The sequence below is a fragment of the Chiloscyllium punctatum genome, chromosome 4 (assembly GCF_047496795.1).
Source record: "Chiloscyllium punctatum isolate Juve2018m chromosome 4, sChiPun1.3, whole genome shotgun sequence".
Taxonomy (NCBI): domain Eukaryota; kingdom Metazoa; phylum Chordata; class Chondrichthyes; order Orectolobiformes; family Hemiscylliidae; genus Chiloscyllium; species Chiloscyllium punctatum.
In genome coordinates, this window is record NC_092742.1 from 85022298 (window position 1) to 85036071 (window position 13774).

At 43.7% G+C, this 13774-nt stretch overlaps 1 protein-coding gene across 2 annotated transcripts in view; it reads right to left on the bottom strand.

Annotated features, from left to right (window-relative positions):
- map3k9 (mitogen-activated protein kinase kinase kinase 9) overlaps positions 1-13774 on the bottom strand; it is a 136094-nt gene that overhangs the window by 67288 nt on the left and 55032 nt on the right. The window lies entirely within an intron of this gene.

Consider the following 13774-nt stretch of genomic DNA (forward strand, 5'->3'; position numbering starts at 1 on the left):
ATCAAAGCATTCTTGTTATTTTAGCCCTGACTGAACTTTCAGCCCAACAGTAGTGCAGAGCAATCTGCTCACAGTGTTGCTACATAGAACTCACAGCTGGAGTTCTTTCTAGCAAGGCCAGCATTTCTTGCCCATACAGTTGGTTCTGATATAACGTGTGTTTCTTCAAAGCAAATTAGCATTAATGCAATTGAAGAATTTAGACAGTTACTCGTAGAACGTAAACTTTCCCTACCTGCATTGGCTAAAACACAATTCCAGTCCAATTTGTTTAAATGGTACGGCTACTATGTGATTTTCTTATAACGCGAGATCACACGAGAACAGAACTATCAGACCAATTGTACCTAATTACCCAGAGGGGAGTAAACAGTCAATCACATTGCTGAGAGTCCAGAGTCACATGTAAGGATGATGGTTTCTTTCCCAAAAGAATATTAGTGAACCAGATGGGTTTTTCGACAATCGATAATGGCTCATGTCATCATTTGACTCTTAAATCCAAAATTCTCCAAGTGAAATTCTCTGAGCCACAGCCTTCTCAAAAACGTTGTTCCTAGTTTCAGCTACCTAGATTGAACAAGTTACCTGGAGAGATTATAGAAAGACAATATTATTCCAAGTTCAATCTCGATACACGTATACATAGGTGTCATTCATTGCACCAGTGGGAATGATTTGATCAGCTTTCCATTTGCCACCCACAGAATTTCAAAAGCTAATTCTTTCATTTTTAAGCAAAGATCAGAACTATGGTCTCACTAAATTTCTTTTTGCATGTACTGGGAAGTGATAGCTCAGTAACTTTCAAAAGAAGCTCTTCTCTCTTTGCCTCTGATGTTGCTATTCAGCTTAAAGAAGTCACGGCAATATATCAAAGAGGTTTTCTATGCTCCACACCACTGTGAAGGCACTGACACAGCACTTTAAAGGCAGCTTTTTCTCAACAGGTCTGAAACCATTTTCTGCATCAAAGCAGCATCAATGTCACTGCTGTTAGAGAGGCACAAAAGACATTGGGTTGGATCTCACCAGAACACAGCATCATCCAGCATAACGACAACAATCAGGACTTTCCGGTGCATTCCTCAAGGCAAAAATCTTTTGTGCCATAGCTTGCTGCTCGTATAAACTGATGATGGTAGGAGAAAGGCAACAGGAACCTTGATTCATGTGGAGGTAAATCCTTCTAAACACTGATTTTGGAGGATGGAAAAATAAAGGTGATTTAAAATGACAGACGTATAAAAAGAGGAAAAGAATCAAAAAAGGGACATAAAGGGAAATTAGTAATAATAATATTTTTGATCTGACACATTAAAAATCATGACATTTTCATATATAATATTTGGATGAATGCTTAAAATTTTTTCCCCATCTAGGCCTAGAAGGTTTAATCGCAGTGTGTTGACTAATTAAGCTGTTCAATTCCAGCCCAATCTTTTCTCAGTGAGTTTAACTGGCAATTAACTTAGCAATCAACAAATTCTTAAAAGTAACAAGGAGGCTGAATGCAAGATAATATATGGGCGAGTTCTAGAGTTTAGTAACTCTTAAAGTATCTCTGAATCCTTGAAATTTGCTGGTCAATTTGCATATTTTAATAACAGCATATGTTAGTAACAGTTTATTTTTCACATCATAATCTAGTCTAATAAGAAACAATGATTCCATGTAAAAGAGAGAGGACTCTTTCAGTGCAGTGGCAGTGTTATTACCAGGAGCTCTGATTTGATTTTGATTTTACTGTTACGTTAACTTCAGTACAGAAAGACGAGAGAACAGTGAAATGTGTATAATGTCACCACGTTAGATGCCACTTTAAGTACAAATACCTAGGTACAGCATCTTAAGAACAAAGTAGAAAGAAAGAAAAAAATTAGAAGTTAAACAGTGCAGTAATTATAGTATAGCACAAAACATGGGTTGATACCTGGGATTTCGATGTTGTGGCCATTTCGGAGACATGGGTAGATCAGGGACAGGAATGGTTGTTGCAGGTTCTAGGATTTAAATGTTTCCAAAAGGACAGTATTACGGTGGCAGAAAGGAAATTTGAGGATTTGTCTCCTGAAGTAATATGGGCTAAGGTCAGAAACAGGAAAGGAGAGGTCACCCTGTTGGGAGTTTTCTATAGGCCTCCGAATAGTTCGTGATGTAGAGGAAAGGATAGCAAAGATAATTCTTGATAGGAGCAAGAGTGACAGGGTTGTTATGGGTGACTTGAACTTTCCAAATATTGACTGAGAATACTATAGTTCAAGTACTTTAGGTGGGTCAGTTTTCTGACACAATATGTAGACAGGCCAACAAGGGGCGAGGCCACATTGGATTTGGTACTGGGTAACGAATCTGGCCGGGTGTTAGATTTGGAGGTAGGTTTGCACTTTGGTGATAGTGACCAGAATTTGATTATGTTTACTTTAACGATGAAAGGGGATAGGTATATACTGCAGGGCAAGAGTTACAGCTGGGGGAAAGGCAATTACAATGCGATTAGGCGAGATATAGGAAGCATAGGATGGGGAAGGAAACTGCTGAGGATGGGCACAATTAAAATGTGGAGCTTATTCAAGGAATAGCTACTGTGGGTCCTTGATAAGTATGTACCTGTCAGGCAGGGAGGAAGTTGTTGAGTGAGGGAACTGTGTTTTACTAAAGAAGTTGAATCTCTTGTCAAGAGGAAGAAGAAGGCTTATGTTAGAATGAGACATGAACAGTCAGTTAGGGTGCTTGAGAGTTACAAATTAGCCAGGAAAGACCTAAAGAGAGAGCTAAGAAGAGCCAGGAAGAGACATGAGAAGTTGTTGGTAGATAGGATCAAGGAAAACCCTAAAGCGTTCTATAGGTACATCAGAAGTAAAAGAATAACAAGGGTAGATTAGGGCCAATCAAGGACAGTAGTGGGAGGTTGTGTGTGGAGTCAGAGGAGATAGGAGAAACATTAAATGAATATTTTTCACCACTGGAAAAAGACAATGTTGTCAAGGAGCATACTAAAATACACGCTACTAGATTAGATGGGATTGAGGTTCACAAGGTGTTGGTAATTCTGGAAAGTGTGAAAATAGATAAATCCCTTGGGCCAGATGGGATTTATCCTAGGATTCTCTGGGGAGCCAGGGAAGTGATTGCAGATTCTTTGACTTTGATCTTTATGTCATCATTGTTTACATGAATAGTGCCGGAAGACTGGAGGAGAGCAAATGTTGTTTTGTTCAAGAAGGGGAGTAGAGACAACCCCAGTAATTATAGATCAGTAAGACTTCAGTTGTGGGTAAAGTGTTGAAAAGGTTATAAGAGATAGGACTTATAATCATCTAGAAAGGAATAAGTTGATTAGGGATAATCAATGCAGTTTTGTGAAGGATAGGTCATGCCTCACAAACCTTATTGAGTTCTTTGAGAAGGTGAACAAACAGGTGGATGAGGGAAAAGCAGTTGATGTGATGCATGTGGATTTCAGTAAGGCATTTGATAAGGTTCCCCACGGTAGGTTATTGCAGAAAATATAGAGGAATGGGATGGAAGGTGATTTTAGTGGTTTGGATCAGAAATTTGCTAGCTGAAAGAAGGCAGAGTGTGGTGGTTGATGGGAAATGTTCATCCTGGAGTTCAGTTACTAGTGGTGTACTGCAAGGATCTGTTTTGGGGCCACTGCTGTTTGTCATTTTTATAAATGTCCTGGATGGGTGCATAGAATGATGTATTAGGAAATTTGCGGGTGACACTAAGGTTGGTAGAGTTATGGATAGTGCCGAAGGATGTTGTAGTTTACAGAGGGACATAGATAAACTGCAGAGCTGGGCTGAGAGGGGCAAATGGAGTTTAATGCAGAAAAATGTGAGGTGATTCACTTTGGAAGGAGTATCAGAAATGCAGAGTACTGGGAAAATGATAAGATTCTTGGTAGTGTAGATGAACAGAGAGATCTCGGTGTCCATGTACATAGATCCCTGAAAGTTGCCATCCAGGTTGATAGGATTGTTAAGAAGGCATACAGTGTGTTAGCTTTTATTAATGGAGGGTTTGAATTTTGGAGCCATGAGATCATGCTGCAGCTGTACAAAACTCTGGTGCAACCGCACTCAAGTATTGTGTACACTTCTGGTCACCGCTTTCTAGGATGTGGAAGCTTTGGAAAGGGCACTGAGGACATTTACTGGGATGTTGCCTGGTATGGTGGGAAGGTCTTACGAAGAAAGGCAGAGGGTCTTGAGGCTGTTTTCATTAGAGAGAAGGTTGAGAGGTGATTTAATTGAGACATACAAGATAATCAGAGAGTGAGATAGGGTGGACAATGAGAGCCTTTTTCCTCGAATGTTGATGGGTGCAGAAGGGGACATAAATTGATGGGTGATAGATATAGGACAGATGTAAGAGGCAGTAGGGACATGGAATGTCCTGCCTGCAACAGTAGTAGACTCGTCAACTTTAAGGGCATGTAAATGGTCATTGGATAAATGTGTGGATGGAAGTGGAGCAGTGTAGGTTAGATGGGCTTCAGATTGGTTTCACAGGTCAGTGCCACATTGATGCCGAAGGGCCTGAGCTGTATAGTAATGTTCTATGATCTGCAGGAAAGGAGTGAAGGAAATTCCTTGAATGTTAATATGCAGAAAATGCACTGTAATTCATTTCAATGTGTTGGTGCGAATACAAAGAATTAATTGCAGCTGAGTACTCTAATATGGATTGCTCTACTGGGGAGGTCAAAGCCAGATTGGGTGATCTTAGTGAACACACCCATTCCTTCTGTGAGTATAACCCAAAGCTTTGGGCTGTTTGTTATTTTAGGTTAGATTAGATTCCGTACAGTGTGGAAACAGGCCCTTTGGCCCAACAAGCCCACACCGACCCTCCGAAGAGTAACCCACCATAAAGTTCTCCACTTTGCTATCATACTGACTGTCCTAGCCATAAGGCCTGGGTCCAAGTCCCACCTACACCTGAACATGTCTCCAGTCAAGATGGCGATGGAGTAAGATGTTTCAGACAGAACTTGTGCGTTCTGTCCACTTCCTGTTCTTTTCTTTCTTTTATCTTTGAACTATATCTTCCTTCTCTCTTCTTTCTTCTCCCGGCCACGGACTCCTGACCTTCGAATCAATGCTGACCTGGTTGGTTGCCTCCAGCATGGTGATCCTTAGGTGATATGTGGTGGTCACTCAGCACGGACTTCGGTCTCGAGGTGATTTCTCAAAGTGCAGTTCCATCGTGGCTAAGTACTTAAGAAAGTCACAACATTTGGATGTTTCAACTTTATTTCTTTATTTTCCAATTAAAACTAAGAAGGTCTGCAATGTGTAATTTTTTTTTAAAGGTTTTCGTTTTCTGAGGCCTATAGAAAACTCCCAACAGGGTGACCTCTCCTTTCCCATTTCTAACCTCAGCCCATACTACCTCAGGAGACAAATCCTCAAATTTCCTTTCTGCCACCATAATATTATCCTTGACTAACAATGCCACACCATCCACCTACCTACCGCCCACTTTACCATTTTCTCTGTCCTTACAGAAACATCTAAATTGTAGAACCTGCAACAACCATTCCTGTCCCTGATCTACCCATGTCTCTGAAATGGCCACACATCGAAATCCCAGGTACCTGCAAGTTCACTCACCTTATTCTGAATGCTCCTGGTGTTGAAGTAGACACACTTCAAACCAACTTCTTGCTTTCTGGTGCCCTCTCGCGACCTTAAAACCTTATTTCTGACCTCACTACTCTCAACCTCCTGTATACTGGAACTACAATTTAGATTCCCATCCCCCTTCTGAATTAGTTTAAACCCTCCAAAAGAGCATTAGCAAATTTCTCCCTTAGGATATTGGTACCCCTCTGGTTCGGGTGAAGACCATCCTGTTTGTAGAGGTCCCCTACTCCAGAAAGAGCCCCAATTATCAAAGAATTCAAAACCCTCCCTCCTACACCATCCCTGTAGCCATGTGTTCAACTCCTCCCTCTCCCTATTCCTCACCTCACTAACCTGTGGCATCGGTAACAAACCAGAGATAATGTTTGTTCCAGCTCTAAGCTTCCACCCTAACTCCCTGAATTTCTGACTTAAATCCCTATCTCTCTTCCTGCCTATGTCGTAGGTGCCTATGCAGATCCATATACACATCAACTGCTCCCCCTCCCCCTCAAGGATCCTGAAAACATGATCAGAGACGTCACGAACCCTGGCACCTGGGAGGCAACACACCAACCGTGAGTCTTTCCTTCCCTTCCCTTCTGAGTAACAAGCACAGTCTCTGTGCCAGAGACCTGTGCCCCATTGTTTACCCCGGTAAGGGCTTCCCCCGCAACCACCCCCTCCCCCCAACAGTATCCAAAATGGTCTACTTGTTGTTGAGGGGAATGGCCACAAGGGACTCCTGCACTACCTGCCAGTTCCCTTTCTGTCCCCGGACAGTAACCCATCTATGTTCTTGTTCCAGAGGTGTGACTACCTCATTGTAACCCCTCTCAATAATCCTCCCACCTCCTGAATGATCCGCAGTTCATCCAGCTCCAACACCAGTTCGCTAACGCAGATTTTGAGGAGCTGAAGTTGGGACTTCCCACAGATGTAGTCAGCAGGGACACTTGTGGTGACCCTTACCTCCCACATTCTGCAGGAGGAACATTCAAGTGCCCTAACCTCTATTCCCATTATTCTAAATTTCCAACGAGACTACTGAAAACTAAAAAAAAACTAGTAACCTTACCAATCCAGCGTACAGAACCTTTTTTATTTGGTTAGAGGAGGAGGATAGATGGGAGACATTACCCAAGTAGTGTTTCGTTTCAAAACAACCACCCAAATATATAATCTCACTTACCCAGCAGTCCTGTGTCCATTCCTGCTCAGAGTGCGCTCTGCCTGTACACAAGATAAGTCTTTTAACTTTAAATTTACCTTCCTGTAAGGCCCCTGTTCCCACTGCAACTGCAGCCGAAAAAATGAAGCTACGGTTACAGCATCAAAGTCAATTGATTTTGCTATCAGTAGAATGGACTACAGGTACAGTAATCCCCCATGCCTGTGGGCGAAACATTCCATGACCTACCATGGAAGCCTGAAATCACGAATACATAGAACATAGAACATTACAGCACAGTACAGGCCCTTCGGCCCTTGATGTTGCACCGACCTGTCATACCAATCTGAAGCCCATCTAACCTACATCTATTCCATGTACGTCCACATGCTTGTCCAATGACGACTTAAATGTACTTAAAGTTGGCGAATCTACTACCGTTGCAGGCAAAGCATTCCATACCCTTACTGAGTAAAGAAACTACCTCTGATATCTGTGCTATATCTATCACCCCTCAATTTAAAGCTATGTCCCCTCATGCTTGCTGTCACCATACTTGAAAAAAAGGCTCTCCCTATCTAACCCTCTGATTATCTTATATGTCTCTTTTAAGTCACCTCTCAACCTTCTTCTCTCCAATGAAAACAGCCTCAAGTCTCTCAGCCTTTCCTCATAAGACCTCCCCTCCATACCAGACAACATCCTAGTAAATCTCCTCTGCACTCTTTCCAAAGCTTCCACATCCTTCTTATAATGCGGTGACCAGAACTGTATACAATCCTCCAAGTGCGACCGCACCAGAGTTTTGTACGGCTGTAGCATAACCTCATGGTTCCGGAACTTGATCCCTCTATTAATAAAAGCTAAAACACTGTATGCCTTCTTAACAACCCTGTCAACCTGGGTGGCAACTTTCAAGGATTTGTGTACCTGGACACTGAGATCTCTCTGCTCATCTACACTACCAAGAATCTTACCATTAGCCCAGTACTTTGCATTTTGGTTACTCCGACCAAAGTGAATCAACTCACACTTGCCCGCATTAAACTCCACTTGCCACCTCTCAGCCCAGCTCTGCAGCTTATCTATGTCTCTCTGTAACCTACACCATCCTTTGTCACGATCCACAACTCCACCGACCTTAGTGTCGTCTGCAAATTTACTAACCAACCCTTCTACGCCCTCATCCAGGTGGTTTATAAAAATGATAAACAGCAGTGGACCCAACACTGACCCTTGCAGTACACCACTGTAACTGGACTCCAGGATGAACATTTCCCATCAACCACAACCCTCTGTCTTCTTTCAGCAAGCCAATTACTGATCCAAACTGCTATATCTCCCACAATCCCATTCCTCCGCATTTTGTACAATAGCCTACTGAAGGAAACCTTATCAAACGCCTTGCTGAAATCCATATATATCACATCAACCGGTTTACTCTCATCTGCCTGTTTGGTCACCTTCTCAAAGAACTCAATAAGGTTTGTGAGGCACGGCGTACCCTTCACAAAACTGTGCTGACTATCCCGAATCAAATTATTATTTTCTAGATTAATATAAATCCTATCTCTTATAACCTTTTCCAACACATTACCAACAACTGAAGTAAGGCCCACTGGTCTATAATTACCAGGGTTGTCTCTACTCCCCTTCTTGAACAGGGGAATCACATTTGCTATCCTCCGGTTTTCTGGCACTATTCCTGTAGACAATGACGATTGAAGATCAATGCCAAAGGCTCGGCAATCTCCTCCCTGGCTTCCCAGAGGATCCTAGGATAAATCCCATCTGCCCCAGGGGACTTATCTATTTTCACACTCTGCAGGATTTCTAATACCTCTTCCTTGTGAACCTCAATCCCACCTAGTCTAGTAGCCTGTATCTCAGTATTCTCCTCGACAACATTGTCATTTTCTAGAGTGAATACTGTTGAAAAATATTCATTTAGTGCCTCCCCTATCTCCTCTGACTCCACATACAACTTCCCACTACTATCCTTGATTGGCCCTAATCTTAGTCTTGTCATTCTTTTATTCCTTAAACACCTATAGAAAGCCTTAGGGTTTACCCTGAACCTATCCACCAACAACTTCTCATGTCTCCTCCTGGCTCTTCTGAGCTCTCTCTTTAGATCTTTCCTGGCTACCTTGTAACCCTCAAGCGCTCTAACTGAGTCTTCACATCTCACCCTAATATAAGCCTTCTTCTTCCTCTTGACCAGAGATTCCACTTCCTTTGTAAACCACAGCTCCCACACTCTACAGCTTCCTCCCTGCCTGACAGGTACATATTTATCTAGGACACACAGGAGCTTTTCATTGAATAAGCTCCACATTTCTAATGTACCCATCCCCTGCAGTTTCCTTCCCCATCCTATGCTTCCTAAATCTTGCCTAATCACATCGTAATTGCCTTTCCCCCAGCTGTAACTCTTGCCCAGTGGTATATACCTATCCTGTTTACTTTAGTGATAGAAAGGGATAGGAGTGAACCTTCCCGGCAGCCTCCAGATCCCTGGCTCCCTATAATATGTTCGGGGCACAGTAATCCGCAGGTAACTGAAACCGCGGAAAACAATTCTGCAGATACGGGGGTCATCCTTATGTTCTTCTATAATGCCATGGTTGCATTCTTGTGCAACCTCATGTTATAGAAAATGGCACTTCAGAAACAGTGCTTGAAGTGTTGGTGATATAATCGCATTACAACCAACACACATTTTGGGCGTTCATGCTTTAGAAACAGTGTCCCAATTCATTAGTCACGAACTCTCGCTAACAAAATGTGCACTATAGCAGAATGACCTGTACTCCAAGAAATAATGTCACACTAGGGCTTAACACTAACCGAGTGCAATTGCTGCAGTTTATTCACAATTGTATTTCACAGTTTGTCCACTTATAGCTGCCATATTCATGTACCAACTGAGGGAGTCTGGAAGGAGAATAAAGGAATTCATGCTTTTACAGATCTGATTCAGAATAGTACAGACTAAATCTTGATGGTTCTTCCCCTGAGAATCAAGTAAATTTCAATGTTTCCAGAAAATATGATTGACTGTGATGGGGAGTTTTAAACCAGGGTTTCGAATATAAACAGCACAGAAAATGGAATCAACACCAATGGACGATGGTTAGCAATCTTTTCCAGGAATGTGATAAGCAGTTTTAAAATCAGGCAACACATTCAATCCAGTATTTATAATGCAATTTTACCAGTCTGCGCACAGCTCTCACTATTCCAGAATTACAGAATTACATTTCTCTGGGAGTGCAGCATGACTCATCAGTCCATTGAGCTCGTGTGAAATGCAGATCTACCACCAAAGCATATTGGCAAAATGAATGTTTTAAATTGATTTCTAAGCTATGCACCACAAATGTCAGTGAAGGTTTTTTTCCAGGGTAGGATTTGACTTTAACTGGTACATCTCAGTACATTTTTGCAGCAAACTGGCATCCTGCAGCAAGACAGATGAGCACAAGGAGCCAGACAGATGTTTTATTGCACTATTCCCCCGAAGGAGCTGTCAGCAGATTGGAAATATGTGATAAAATCTGTTAGTGTTGCAGTTTTAGAATATCTAGTATTTATACTTTATTGTGCAAAATGGCAGAATCATGTGCCAGTTATTTCAGAAACACACACTGCATCCTTCACCAACACGTTGCCACTCCCAACCATCTGTTCTTCAAACTTACTGCAAAGTAAAGGAGTAACTGCTTTAACAAAGATGAATATTCAAAGTGTTTTTCTTTTCTTTGATTACTCAAGTGGCTATTGGTTCTGCAGATACTAACCTGAGCTTTGGTTGGTTTATATTCAAAAATACGTCCAGTCAATTGAAGGAAGTTACATAGTTTTAGATGTGTTCACATCAAAGAAACTCTACCAATTTGCAGGCATAATGCAGTCAAACACAATCCCAGTACACTTGTTTTCTGATGGACAGTTGCAAATACGAGGAATCCAAATTGGCTCTTTTAAAGTGACTTGCAGTGTATATATTTTTAGTTCCACCCTGACATGGGAACAAATATTGATGTAGACTGTGGATTTCTATGCATTAATCTGCATTACATTTCACACAGTAAGGTTCCTGTTCAGTCAGATGTCTTGAAGTTTATTGACAACGCTATTTACACTATTACAATATCACAGACTTGCATACAGCATCTGGGTCCGATGCTTACTGAATTAATGTACATTACATACGCCTAGCTGATTGACCGAACACATGGCACTGACTCAATTACACAGAAACAAAGGCTGAAGGCAAGGTGGGTATTTTCACATGAAAACATCACATGTTTTAAAGCTATGTAATAGGCATTAAAAGGTACAGAGTTGAAAAATGTGGTGCTGGAAAAGCACAGTAGGTTAGGCAGCATCCGAGGAACAGGAGAGTCGACCTTTCGGGCAAAAACCCTTCATCAGGAATGTGGGGGCTGGAGGGAAGGGAGTCGAGACATAAATTGGAGGTGGGGTTTGGGCTGGGAGGAGGTAGCTTGGAAGGCAACAGGTAAATATCGGTGGGTGTGATGGTGATAGATCAGAGGAAAGGATGGAGTGGATAGCTGGAAAGGAAGATGGACAGGTGGGACAGTCCAAGAGGGTGGAGCTGAGTTGGGGAGTTGGATCTTAGATGAGTTGGGAGAGGGGAGATGAGGAAACTGGTGAAATCAACATTGGTCCTCTGTGGTTGGAGAGTCCCAAGGTGGAAGATGAGGTGTTCTTCCTCCAGGCATCAGGTGGCTAGGATTTGGCGGTGGAGGCGGCCCAGGACTTGCATGTCCTTGGCAGAGTGCAAGGGCGAGCTGAAGTGGTCGACCACAGGGGTTGTTTGGCATGTGTGTCCCAGAGATGTTCCCTGAAACATTCGGCGAATTGGCGTCCTGTCTCCCCCATGTACAGGAAACAACATTGAGAGCAATGGACACAGTAGATGAGGTATTTGAATATGCAGAAAAGCCTGTGCCAGATGTGGAAGGATCCTTTGGGACCTTGAATGGAGGTGAGGGAAATGGTGTGTGTGCAGGTTTCACATGTCTTGCAGTGGCAAGGGAAGGGGCCGGGAGAGGAGGGTGGATTGATGGTGGTGGTGGTGGGGGGAGGTTGTGGGGGTAGGGTGACCCTAACAAGGGAGTCGTGGATAGAAGTCTTTGCAGAATGCTAATAGGGGTGGGGAAGAAAATATATCTCTGGTGGTCGGGTCGGACTGTAAGTGGCAGAAATGGCGAAGGATGATGTGTTATATCTGGAGGTTGGTGGGGTGGAAGGTGAGGACCAGGGGGGTTCTATCCTTGATGCGGTTGGAGGGGCGGAGGCGCGGGAGATGGAGGAGATACGCTGGAGGGCATTGTTGACCACTTGGGAGGGGAAATTGTGGTCCTTGAAGTAGGAGGCCATCTGGGATATTCTGGATTGGAATTGCTCCTCCTTGGAGCAGATGAGGCAGAGGAACCTCCAACCGCATAGTCCCAAATCTCTGCACCACCCGGTTCTACCTCTTACCCAAAATTTACAAACCTTACTGTGTTGGTTGACCCATCGTCTCAGCCTGGTCCTGCTCCACTGAATGTTCTGGATTATTCTGGAGTGGAATTGCTCCTCCTGGGAGCAGATACAGCAAAGGCCGAAGAATTGGGAGTAAGGGCGAGAAAACAAAAACGTCATGGAGGAGGTGGAGGGCGTGGGTGGTGTCCTGAATGTATGTGGAGAGTTCCTGGATCAAAGGGGACAGGACAATGTCAAGGTATGAGGAGATACATTCAGTGGAGCAGGAGCAGGCTGAGACGATGGGTCAACCAACACAGTAAGGTTTGTAAATTTTGGGTAAGAGGTAGAACCGGGTGGTGCAGAGATTTGGGACTATGAGGTTGGAGGTTCCTCTGCCTCATCTGCTCCAAGGAGGAGCAATTCCAATCCAGAATATCCCAGATGGCCTCCTACTTCGAGGAGCACAAGTTCCCCTCCCACGTGGTCAACTATGCCCTCCAGTGTATCTTCTCCACTTCCTGCACCTCTGCCTTGGAACCCCACCCCTCCAACTGCAACAAGGATAAACCGCCCCTGGTCCCCACCTTCCACCCCACCAATCTCCGGATACAACATATCATCCACCTTATTTTCACAACCTACAATCGGACGCCACCTCCAGGGATATATTTCCTTCCTCACCGCTATTAGCATTTCATTCAGACCAGTCCATCTGTGACTCCCTCGTTAGATCCACGACCCCCACCAACACACCCTCCAGTCCCAGCACCTTCCTTTGCCACCGCAAAAGGTGTAAAACCTGCACCCATACCTCTATCCAATGCCCCAAAGAATCCTTCCACATCTAGATGAGACTTTCCTGCACATCCAAACACCTCATGTACTGTTCTCTCAACGTAGTCTCCTCTACATTGGGGAGGCAGGATGCCAACTCGCAGAATGTTTCAGAGAATATCTCTGGGACACATACACAAAACAACACCAATGCACTGTGGCCAGCCACTTCAACTCCCCTTCCCACTCTACCAAGGACATATAAGTCCTAGGTCTCCTCCACTGCCAAATCCTAGTCACCCGATGTCTGGAGGAAGAATGCCTCATCTTCTACCTTGGGACCCTCCAACAACATGGCATCATCGTTTATTTCACCACTTTCCTCATCTCTCCTCCCCCCCATTTCATCCCAGATCCAAACCTCCAACTTGGCACTGCCCTCTTGAACTGTCCTACCTGTCCATCATCCTTCCCACCTATCCATTCCATCCTCCGCTTCGACCTATCAACATCACCCCCGCACCTGCATCTACCTATCACTTTCCAAGCTACTTTCTCCCCAGCCTCGTCACCCCTTCCTATTTTTCTCTGAAACCAACCCCCCCTCCCCGCAACATTCCTGATGAAGGGCTTATGCCCGAAACATCGACTCTTCTGCTCCTCTGATGTTGCATCCTCACTTTTTCTTTAA